We start from the raw sequence: 12016 nt of genomic DNA, 5'->3' as shown, positions 1-12016 counted from the left end.
TAACCCTAACTCTAACCCTAACCCTGGTAAACCCTGGTAGTAACACCCTAAAACATCAGCTTAACTGTAAATGTAACACTAACCGTCACACGAACCCCTAACCCTTTCCCTAACCCTATCACTCATCCTAACCCTAACCCTGACCTAAACTTAATCCTTACCCTAACCCTAAACTTAACGCTAACCTTAACTCTACCCTAAACCTAACAATAACTCTAAACCGGACCCTAACCCTAACCCTAAACCCTAGATCTAACTCGAACTCTAAACCTAACCCTAACCCTAACCTGGCCCCACCCTTTACAGTAAAGCTAGCCTTAACCCTAACTTACCCCTACCCTAACCCTAAACCTAACCCTTACAATATCAATAACCCCTAGCAGGGTCCTGCCTAGTCTCTCCCACCTCATCACTCCTTACAAAGAGCCCTGCTTTGTCTCTCCCACATCCTCACTCCCTAAGCAGGGCTCTGCCTGTCCTCTCCCACCTCCTCACTCTCTATGCAGGACTCTGCCTTGTTCTCCCACCTCTTCACTCCCTACACAGGGCCCTGGCTAGTGTCTCCCATCTTCTCACTCCATACACAGCTTTCTGCCTGTTCTTTCCCACTTCCTCACTTCCTACACGGAGCCCTGCCTGGTCTCTCCCACCTCCTCACTCCCTACACCAGTCCCTGCCTGATCTCTCCTACCTCCTCACTCCCTGCACAGGGCCCTGCCTGGTCTCTCCCACATCCTTACTCCATACAAAGGGACTTGCCTGATCTCTGGCCTCCTCACTCCCTGCACAGAGCCCTGCCTGGTCTCTCCCAACTCCTCACTCCCTATTCAGGTCTCTGAATGTTTCTCCCACCTCTTCTCTCCCTACACAGGGCCCTGCCTGCTGTCTTCCATCTTCTCACTCCCTACACAAGTTTCTGCCTATTCTCTCTCACCCCCTCACTTGCTAAACACAGTCCTGCCTGTTCTTTCCCACCTCCTGACTCAGTACACAGGTCTCTGCCTGGTCTCTTCCAACTCCTCACTCCCTAGACAGGTCTCTGACTGCTCCCTGCCACCTCCTCACTCCCTACACAGGTCTCTGACTGCTCCCTGCCACCTCCTCACTCCCTACACAGGGCCCTGCCTGGTATCTCCCACCTCCTCACTCCCTACACAGGGCTCTGTCTTTTCTCTCCCACCTCCTCAGTCCCTACACAGGTATCTGGGTGGTCTCTCCCACCTCCTCACTCCCTTTACAGGGCCCTGATGATCTCTCCCACCTCCTCACTCCCTAAACAGGACCCTGCCTGGCCTCTCCACCTCCTTACTCCCTACACAGGGCTCTGGCTAGTCTCTCCTACATCCTCACTCTTTATACAGCATCCTACCTGGTCTCTCTCACCTCCTCACTCCCTATGCAGGTCTCTGCCTGGTCTCTCCCACCTCCTCACTCCCTACACAGGGCCCTGCCTGGTCTCTCCTAACGCCTAACTCCCTACACAGGTCCCTGACTGGCCTCTCTCACCTCCTCACTCCCTTTACAGGGCCCTGATGATCTCTCCCACCTCCTCACTCCCTAAACAGGGCCCTGCCTGGCCTCTCCCACATCCTCAATTCACACAGGGCCCTGCCTCCTCTCTCTCACATCCTGACTGCACACACAGGGCCCTAACTGGTCCCTCCCACCTTCTCCATCCCTACACAGGTCTCTGCATGGTTCTCCCACCTCCCCATTCCCTACAAGGGTCTCTGCCTGTTCTCTCCCACCTCTTCAATCCCTAGACAGGGCCCTGCCTCTTCTCTCCCACTTCCTCACTCCCTACTCAGGGCCCTGCCTGGTATTTCTAACCTCCTCAGGCCATACACAGGGCCCTGCCTGGTCTCTCCCAAATCCTCACTCCCTACACAGGACTCTGCCTGGTCTCACCCAACACCTCACTCCCTACAAAGGGCCCTGCCTGGAATCTCCCACCTCCTCACACCCTACCCAGGGTCCTGCCTAGTCAATCCCACCTCCTCACTCCCTACGCAGGGCTCTGCCTGTCCTCTCTCGCCTTCTCACTCCCTATGCAGGACTCTGCCTGGTTCTCCACCTCTTCGCTCCCTACACAGGGCCTTGCCTGGTCTCTCCTACCTCCTCACTCCCTACACAGTTCTCTGCCTGTTCCCTCCCATTCCTCAATCCCTACACAGGTCTCTGGGTGGTCTTTCCCACCTCCTTACTACATACACAGGTGTTAGCCTGTTTTCTCCCTCCTCCTCACTCCCTACACAGGGCCCTGATGTTCTCTCGCACCTGCTCACTCCCTAAACAAGCCACTGCCTGGTCTCTCCACCTCCTTACTCCCTCCACAGGGCCCTGCCTGGTCTCTCCCACCTCCTCACTCCCTACACAGGGCCATGCCTGGCCTCTCCCACCTCCTCACTCCCTACACAGGGCTCTGCCTGGTCTCTATCACCCCCTCACTCCCTACACAGGGTCCTGCCTTACCTCTCCCACCTCCTCAGTCCCTGCACTGTGTTTCTGGCTGTTATCTCCCTTCTTCTCACTCCCTACACAGGGCTGTGCTTGTTCTCTCCCATCTCCTCACTCCCTATACAGGGCCCTGCCTGGTGTATCCCATCTGCTCACTTCCTGCACAGGGCCCTGATGATCTCTCCTACATCCTCACTCCCTACACAGGGCCCTGCCTGGCATCTCCACCTCCTTACTCCCTACACACAGACCTGCCTGGTCTCTCCCACATCCTCACTCTGTACACAGGGTCCTACCTGGTCTCTCCCACCTTCTCACTCCCTACACAGGACGCTGCCTGGCCTCTCCCACCTCCTCAGGACCTACACAGGTCCCTGCCTGGTCTCTTCCAGCTCCTCACTCCCTACACAGGTGTCTGCCTGGATTCTCCCACCTCCTCACTCCTTACACAGGGCCCTGCCTGCTATGTCCCTCCTCCTCACTCCCTACAGAGGGCCCTGCCTGGTGTCTCCCTTCTGCTTACTCCCTACATATGTCTCTGTCTGTTCTCTCCCACCTCCTCACTCTCTACACAGGGCCCTGCCTGATCTCTGGCACATTCTCACTCCCTACACAGGACCTGTGTGGTCTCTCCCAACACCTCACTCCCTCCACAGGGCCCTGCCTGGATGCTCCCTCCCCCTCACACCCTGCACAGGGTCCTGCTTGGTCTCTCCCACCTCATCACTCCTTACACAGGGCCTGCCTGGTCTCTCCCATCTCCTCACTCCCTATACTTGGCTCTGCCTGGTCTCTCCCATCTCCTCACTCCCTAAGCAGGACTCTGCCTGGGTCTCCCTCTTCTTCACTCCCTACACAGGGCCCTGTCTGGTGTCTCCCATCTTCTCTATGCACAGAGCCCTGCCTGGTCTGTCCCACCTCCTCACTCCCTACATTCTTCTCTGCCTGTTCTCTCCCACCTCCTAACTCCCTGCACAGGGCCCTGCCTGGTCTCTCCCATATCCTTACTCCATACAGGGACATGCCTGATCTCTGGCCAACTCACTCCCTACAGAGGGCCCTTCCTGGTCTCTCCCATCTCCTCACTCCCTATGCAGGTCTCTGAATGGTTCTCCCACCTCTTCACTCCCTACACAGGGCCCTGCCTGCTGTCTACCATCTTCTCAATCCCTACACAGGTTTCTGCCTATTCTCTCCCACCTCCTCACTCCCTACACAGGTCTCTGCCTGGCCTCTCCCACTTCCTCACTCCCTACACAGGTCCCTGCTTCGTCTCTCCCACCTCATCACTCCTTACACAGGGCCCTGCCTGGTCTCTCCTACATCCTCACTCTTTACACAGCATCCTACCTGGTCTCTCTCACCTCCTCACTCCCTATGCAGGTCTCTGCCTGGTCTCTCCTAAGGCCTAACTCCCTACACAGGTCCCTGCCTGACCTCTCCCACCTCCTCACTCCCTAGACATGGCCGTGCCTGGTTGCTCCCAGCTCCTCACTCCCTACTCAGGGCCCCGCCTTTTCTCTCCCACCTCCTCCATCCCTGTAAAGGTCTCTGCCTGGTCTGTCCCACCTCCTTACTCCCTACAGAGTTCTCTGCCTGTTCTCTTCCACATCCTCACTCCTTACACAGGGCCCTTCCTGGTCCCTCCCACCTCCTCACTTCCTACACCTGTCCCTGCCTGGTCTCTTCCATCTCCTCTCTCCCTACTCAGGGCCCTGCCTGGTCTCACCCACCTCCTCACTCCCTACAAAGGTCTCTGTCTGGTCTCTCAGCTCTTCACTCCCTACACAGGTTTCTGTCTCTTTTGTCCCACCATCTTACTCCCTATACAGTGCCCTGCCTGGTCTCTCACTCTCTATACAGGGCCCTGCATGGTCTCTCCCACCTCCTGACTCCCTTCACAGTGCCCAGCCTAGTCCCTCCCACCTCCTCACTCCCTACACAGGTTAGGGTTTAGGGTTTAGTTTAGTCTTAGGGTTATGGTTCGGGATCGGGTTTAGGGGTTAAGGTTAGGTTTTAGGGTTTAGTGTTCGAGTTTAGGGTCAGGGTCAGTTTTTAGTGTCAGGGTCAGGGTTTATGGTCAGGGTTTAGGGTCAGGGTCAGGGTTAGGGGTTAGGGTCAGGGTTAGGTTTAGGGTTTGTTTTTATGGTTAGGGTTTAGGGTTTAGGATTAGGGTTGGGGTAAGGTTAGGGCTATGTGTTAGGGCTAGGGGTTAGGGTTTAGTGTTTAGTGATAGAGTTTAGGGTCAGGGTCAGAGTCAGTGTTTAGTGTCAGGGTCAGAGTTTAGGGTCAGGGTTAGGGTCATGGTCAGGGTTAGGGTCATGGTCAGGGTTTAGGGTCATTGTCACGGTTTAGGGTCAGGGTCTGGGTCAGGGTTAGGGGTTAGAGTCAGGGTTAGGTTTAGGGTTTGGGTTTAGGGTTAGGATTTAGGGTTTAGGGTTAGGGCTAGGGTTAGTTTTAGAGGTTAGAGGTTAGGGTTAGGGTTAGGGCTAGGGCTAGGGCTTGGTGTTAGGGCTAGGTCTAGGGCTAGGGTTTTAGGGCTAGAGTTTAGGGTTAGGGTTAGGGTTTTGGGTTAGGCTGATGGTTAGAGTTTAGGGTTAGGGTTCATGGTTAGTGTTAGGGTTAGTGTTAGGGTTTAGGGTTAGGGTTAGGGTTTAGGGTTAGCAGTTAGTGTTAGGGTTAGTGTTCAGGGTTAGGGTTAGTTTTTAGGGTTTGGGTTTAGGGTTAGCAGTTAGTGTTAGGGTTAGTGTTCAGGGTTAGGGTTAATGTTTAGGGTTAGGTTTTAGGGTTCGAGTTAGTGTTAGGGTTAGGGCTAGGGCTAGGGCTAGGACTTGGGCTAGGGCCTAGGGCTAGGGCTAGTGATATGGTTTGTGTTTAGGGTTCGGGTTTGGGTTCACGTTAGGCTTCGGTTTAGGCTTCGGGTTAGGATTTGGGTTAGGGTTTTGGGTAAGGGTTATTGTTAGGTTCAGGGCTATTGTAAGGGTTAGGTTTAGGGTTACAGGTGGACTAGCGTTATGATTAAAGTTTAAGTTTAGGGTTTGGGTTAGGTTTAGATTTAGGGTTAGGGTTTGGATGAGGTTTACGATATGGTGAGTGTTATTTTTAAGGTTAGGGCTAGAGTTTGGGTTCGTGTTCAGGTTAGTGTTAAGGTTAGGTTTAGCGTTTGGATTAGGGTTAGGGGTTATGTTTGGGGGTAGGGTTATGTTTAGATTTAGGGTTAGTGTGAAGTTTAGGTTAAGGGTGAGGGTTACAGTTAGGGTTAGGGTAAGGGTGAGGGTTAGGGTCAGAGTTATTGTAAGGGTTAGGTTTAGGGTACTACAGGTGGGCCAAGGTTAAGTTTAGGGTTTGATTTAGGGGTAGGGTTAGGGTTAAAGTTAGGGTGAGCTTTAGCTTAGGGATAGGGTGAAGTTTAAGATAGGCTGAGGGTTAGTTTTAGGGTTATGGTTAAGGTTTGAGTTTGGTTTCAGGTTAGTGTTAAGGTTATGTTTAGGGTTAGGGTTAAGTTTACGGGTTCTTTTTAGTTTTAGGGTTAGGGTTAAATTTTAGGTTAGGGTTAAGTTTAGTGTTATGGTTAGGATTAGGGTCACGGTTTGTGTTAGTCTTTGTCGTTTGGGTGAGGGTTAGGTTTAGGGTTCGGGTTGGGTAGGGTTAGGATTCTGGTTATGGTAAGGTGTTAAGGGTTAGAGTTTTAGTTTAGGGTTAGGGTTTGGGTGAGGGTTCCGGTTAGTCATTGTGGTTCTGGTCATGGTTAGGTTTGGTTTAGGGTTAGGGTTAGGTTTATTATTAGGTTTCAGGTTAATGTTAGAGTTAGAGTTAGGGTGAGACTTAGGGTTAAGGTTTGGGTTAGGCTTTGGTGTTAGGGGTTAGGGTTTGGGTTAGGGGTTAGGGTTATCGTTAGGGCTTAGGGGTTCAGGTTAGTGTTAGGGTTAGGAATAGCATTAGGGTTAGGGTTGGGGGATACGGTTAGGGGTTAGGGTGAGGGTTGCGGTTAGTTTTACAGTTAAGGTGAGGGTTTAGGGTCAGTGTTATTCTTAGGGTTAGAGTTAGGGTTAGGTTCAGGGTTAGGGTTAGGTGTAGGGTAAGATTTCGGTTTAGGTTCAGGTTTAGAATTAGAGTTAGTGTTCTATTTAGGATCAAGCTTAGAGTTAGGGTTAGGGTTAGGATTAGGGTTAGGTCTAGGGTTAGGTTCAGGGCTAATGTAAGGCTTAGTTTTAGGGTTACAGGTGGAGTAGTGTTATGGTTAGAGTTTGGTTTAAGGTTAGGGTTTGGGTTAGGTTTAGGTTTAGGGTGAAGGTTAGGGTTAGTGTTGGATGAACCTTAGGACGGGGTGAGGGTTATTCTTATGATTAGGGCTGAAGTTTGATTTTGTGTTCAGGTTAGTGTTAAGGTTAGTTTTAGGGTTCGGGTTAGTGTTAGGAGTTACGTTTAGGGTTAGTGTTGGGTTTAGGTTCAGGGTTAGAGTGATGTTTAGGTTCATAGTGAGGGTCAAGGTAAGGGTTAGGATTACGGTGAGGATTATACTTAGTGTTAGAGTTTATGTTTAGGGTGTTAGGGTTAGGTTTATGGTTAGGGTAGGGTTAAGTTTAGGGTTAATGTAAGGGTTAGTATTAGATTAGTGTTACTGTTCGTGTTTGGGTTAGGGTTAGGGATAAATTTAGGGATAGCGGCAAGTTTAGGGTTGGGGATTCGGTTAGGGGTTCGGGTGAGGTTTAGTGTTAGGTTTACAGTTAAGGTGAGGGTTTAGGGTAAGTGTTATGGTTAGGGTTAGAGTTAGAGTTAGGGTTAGGGTTAGGGTGAATTTTCAGTTAATAGTGAGGGTTAGGGTAAGGGTTAGGGTTAAGGTTAGGGTTAGGGTTAAGATTAGTGTCAGGATTAGATTTAGGGTTAGGGATAGGATAGGGGTAAGGTTAGGGTTAAGGCTAGGTTTACGGTCAAGGGTACGTCTAGGTTAGGGTTAGGATTAGGTGTAGAGTTAGAGTTAGTGCTAGGGTTTAGGGGTAGGGTTCGGGTCAGGTTTAGAGTTTTTGTTAGTGTTAGGGTTAGGGTAGAGTTAAGGTTAGGGTTAAGTTTAGGGTTAGGGTAAGGGTTATGTTTAGGTCCGGGTTAGGGTTAGGGTTAGGGATAGGGTTAGGTTTAGGGAAAGGGTTAGGGTTCGTGTGAGGGTTAGTGTTAGATTTACAGTTAAGCTGATGTTTTACAGTGTTACGGTTAGGGTCAGGGTTAGAGTTAGAGTTAGGGTTAGGGCTAGACTGAGGGGATATTTAGGGTTAGGTGTAATTTTAGGGTTATGCTTATGTATAGGGTGAAAGTTAAGTTAAGATTAGCGTTAGGGTAAATATTAGAGTTAGGTGTTTGGGTTAAGGTTAGGATCAGGTTAGGGTTAAGTTTAGGGTTAGTGTTAGTGTCAGGGTTAGGTTTTGGTGTTTGGGTTAATGTTAGGGTTAGCTTTAGGGTTAGGGTTTAGTTTAAGGTTAGGGTCAGGGTGCAGTTTAAGTTAAGTGTGAGGGTTGAGCTTAGGGTTAGTGTTAGGGGTTAGGGTTAGGGTTAAGGTTAGGATTAGGATTAGGGTTAAGATTAGTTTTAGGGTTAGGGTAAGTGTTACGGTTAAGTCATGGTTAGGTTTAGGGCTAGGTAAAGGTTAGAGATAAGATTAGGTTAAGGGTAGGGTTTAGGTTTAGATGTTAGTGTGAGGGTTAGTGCTAGGTTTCCATTTAAGCTGAGTGTGTAGGGTAAGTTTTAGGGTTAGGATTAGGGTTAGAGATAGATTTAGGGTCAGGGTTAGGATTATGTTTAAGGTTAGGGTTAGGTATATGGTTAGGATTAGGGTTAGGGTCAGGGTTGGGGAGATTTAGTATTATGTTTAGTTTTAGGGCTAGGGTTAGGGTGAAGTTTATGTCAAGCGTGAGGGTTAGGGTTAGGGTTAGGGGTAAGGGTTCAGGTTAGGGTCAGGGTTAGGGTTTGCGTTAGGTTTAGGGTTAGCTTTAGTTTTGGTTAGGGTTAGGATTTGAATGAAGTTAGGGTAGGTTTAGGGTTATGGGTAGGGTGAAATTTTGGTTAGAGTTATTGTTCGGGGTTAGGGTTAGGTTTGAGTTTATCGTAGGGTTAAAGTTAGGGTTAAGGTTAGGTTAGGGTTATGGTCAGGGTTAGGATTAGGATTAAGTTTAGGGTGAGGGTTAGGGTCCGAGTTATTGTAAGGGTTAGTTTTAGGGTTACAGGTGGGCCAAGGTTAAGGTTAGGGTTAGGTTTAGGGGTAGGGATAGGTTTAGAATTAGGTTAACATAAACTTCACCCTAACCCTAGCCCTAAAACTAAACATAATTTGAATTAGGGTGAGCTTTAGGTTAGGGATAGGGTGAAGTTTAAGTTAGGGTGAGGGTTAGGGTTAGGGTTATGGCTAAGGTTTGGGTTAGTTTTCAGGTTCGTGTTAAGGTTGTGTTTCGTGTTAGGGTTAAGTTTACGGGTTCTGTTTAGTTTTAGGGTTAGGGTTATGTTTAAGGTTAGAGTTAAGTTTAGTGTTACAGTTAGGGTTAGGGTTACGTTTTGTGTTAGGCGTTGTGGTTGGGGTGAGGTTTAGGTTTAGGGTTAGGGTTGGGTAGGGTTAGGATTATGGTTACGGTAAGGTGTTAGGTGTTAGAGGTGTAGTTTAGGGTTAGGGTTTGGGTGAGGGTTCCGGTTAGGCATTGTGGTTCTGGTCATGGTTAGGATTGGTTTAGGGTTAGGGTTAGGTTTATGATTAGGTTTCGGGTTAGTGTTAGAGTTAGAGTTAGGGTGAGAGCTACCTTTAAGGTTAGGGTTAGGTTTTGGTGTTATGGGTTAGGTTTGGGGTTAGGGTTAGGGTTATCATTAGGGCTTAGGTGTTCAGGTTAGTGTTAGGGTTAGGGATAGCATTAGGGTAAGGGTTGTGGGATACCGTTAGGGGTTAGAGTGAGTGTTACGGTTAGTTTTACATTTAAGGCGAGGGTTTAGGATAAGTGTCCCGATTATCGTTAGACATAGAGTTAGGGGTAGGTTTACGTTTAGGGTTAGGTGTAGGGTAAGATTTAGCTTTAGTTTCAGGTTTAGGGGTAGAGTTAGTGTTCTATTTAGGGTCAAGGTTAGAGTTCGGGTTAGGGTTAGGATTAGGTCTAGGGTTAGGATTAGGTTTAGGGTTAGGTTGAGGGGTATTTTAAGGGTTAGGTTTAGGGTTATAGGTGGACTAGCATTATGGTTAGAGTTAGATTTAATGTTAGGGGTTGGGTTAGGTTTAGGTTTAGGACTAAGGTTAGCGTTAGGGTTTGGATGAAGTTTAGGATAGGGTGAGGGTTATTTTTAGGGTTAGGGCTCGACTTTGGGTTTGTGTTCATGTTAGTGCTAAGGTTAGGTTTAGGGTTCAGGTTAGGGTTAGTGGTTATGTTCAGATTAGGTTTAGGTTTAGGGTTAGTGTGAAGTTTAGGTTAAGGGTGAGGGTTAGGATAAGGGTTTGCATTAGGGTTTGGATTCTAGTTAGTGTTAGAGTTTAGGTTTAGGGTGTTAGGGTTAGATTTATGGTTAGGGAAGGGTTAAGTTTAGGGTTAACGTTAGGGTTAGCGTTAGATTAGGGTTACTGTTCGTCTTCGGGTTAGGGTTAGGGATAATGTGAGGGATAGATAGCATTAGGTTTAGGGTTGGGGATACGGTTAAGGGTTAGGTTTAGGTTTACATTGAAGGTGAAGGTTTAGGGTAATTGTTATGGTTAGGGTTAGAGTTAGAGTTAGGCTTATGGTTAGGGTGAAGTTTCAGTTAATAGTCAGGGTTAGGGTTAAGGTTAGAGTTATGCTTAAGGTTAGTGTCAGGGTTAGGTTGAAGGTAGGGGTAAGGTTAGGGTTTAGGCTAGGTTTACGGTAAAGGGTAGGGCTAGGTTAGGGTTAGGGTTAGGTTTAGAGTTAGAGTTAGTGCTAGGGTTTAGGCTTAGGGTTAGGGTCAGGTTTAGAGTTATTGTTAGGGTTAGTGTTAAGTTCGAGTTAAGGTTAGTGTTAAGTTTAGGGTTAGGGTAAGGGTTAGGATTAGGTCAAGGTTAAGGTTAGGATTAGGGATGGGGTAGGATTAGGGAAAGGGTTAGCGATTCATGTGATGGTTAGTGTTAGGTTTACAGTTTAGCTGATGTTTTAGAGTGTTATGGTTAGGGGTATGGTTAGAGTTAGGGTTAGGGTTAGGTTTAGGGTTAGGGCTAGACTGAGGGGATAGTTTAGGGTTAGGTTTAGTTTCAGGTTAGGCTTAGGCTTACGTTTAGGGTGAAGCATACTTTAAGGATGAGGGTTAGGACTAGTGTTAGCGTTACGTGTTTGCGTTAAGGTTAGGGTTAGATTTAGGTTTAGTATTAGGGTCAGGTTTACGTGTTTGGGTTAATGCTAGGGTCAGGTTTAGGCTTAGGTTTAGGGTTAGGGTTAGGGTTCAGTTTAGGGTTAGTGTTAGGGTGCATTTAAAGTTAAGGGCGAGTGTTGAGCTCAGGTTAGCGTTAGGTGTTAGGGTTAGGGTTAAGGTTAGGATTAGGTTTAGGGTTAAGTTTAGGTTTATGCTTAGGTTTAGAGTACATGTTAGGGTTAAGTCATTGTTAGGTTTAGGGCTAGGTTAAGGTTAGAGATAGGGTTAGGTTAAGGGTTGGGGTTAGGTTTAGATGTTAGGGTGAGGGTTAGTTCTAGGTTTCCATTTAAGCTGAGTGTGTAGGGTAAGTTTTAGGGTTAGGATTGGGGTTAGGGTTAGAGTTAGGTTCAGGTTTGGGTTAGGTTTATGGTTAGGATTAGAGTTAGGGTCAGGGTTAGGCGGAGATTTAGTGTTATATTTAGTTTTAGGGTTAGAGTTAGGGTGAAGTTTATGTTAAGCGTGAGGGTTAGGGTTAGGGGTTAGGGTTCAGGTTATGGTCCGGGTTAGGGTTAGGTTTACATTTAGGGTTAGGTTTAAGTTTAGTTTTATTTTTGGTTAAGGTTAGGGTTTGAATGAAGTTAGGGGAGGTTTAGGGTCATGGTTAGGGTGAATTTTGGTTAAGAGTGAGGGTTCGGTTTAGGGTTAGGGTTAGGTTTACGTTTAAGGGTAGGCTTAGGCTAAGGATTAGGGTTAGAGTTAGGGTTAGGGGTTAGTGTTTCAGTTTGGTTTACGGTAGAGATATATTTAGGGTTAAGATTAGGGTTAGGGTAAGAGTTAGAGTTACGTTTACAGTTAAGATGAGGGTTTTGGGTAAGTGTTAGGGTTAGGCTTAGTGCTAGGGTTAGGGTTAGAGTTAGGGTTAGGAGTTAGGGTTTGGTTTAAGATTATGGTAGGGTTAAGGTTAGGTTAGGGTAAGGTTAGGTTAGGGTTAGGATTAGCATTAGGTTTAGGGCGAAGGATAGGGTCAGAGTTATTGTAAGGGTTTGGATGAGGGTTACAGGTTGGCCAAGGTTAAGGTTAGGGTTAGGTTTAGGGTTAAAGTTAGTGTTAGCTTTAGGATAGAGATAGGGTGAAGTTTAAGATAGGGTGCGGGTTAGGTTTAGGGTTATGGCTAAGGTTTGCGTTAGTTTTCAGGTTATTGTTAAGGTTATGTTTAGGGTTAGGGTTAAGTTTACGGGTT

This window comes from Loxodonta africana, chromosome 17 (genome assembly GCF_030014295.1).
Source record: "Loxodonta africana isolate mLoxAfr1 chromosome 17, mLoxAfr1.hap2, whole genome shotgun sequence".
In the NCBI taxonomy this organism is placed as follows: domain Eukaryota; kingdom Metazoa; phylum Chordata; class Mammalia; order Proboscidea; family Elephantidae; genus Loxodonta; species Loxodonta africana.
This window is presented reverse-complemented; position numbering follows the sequence as displayed.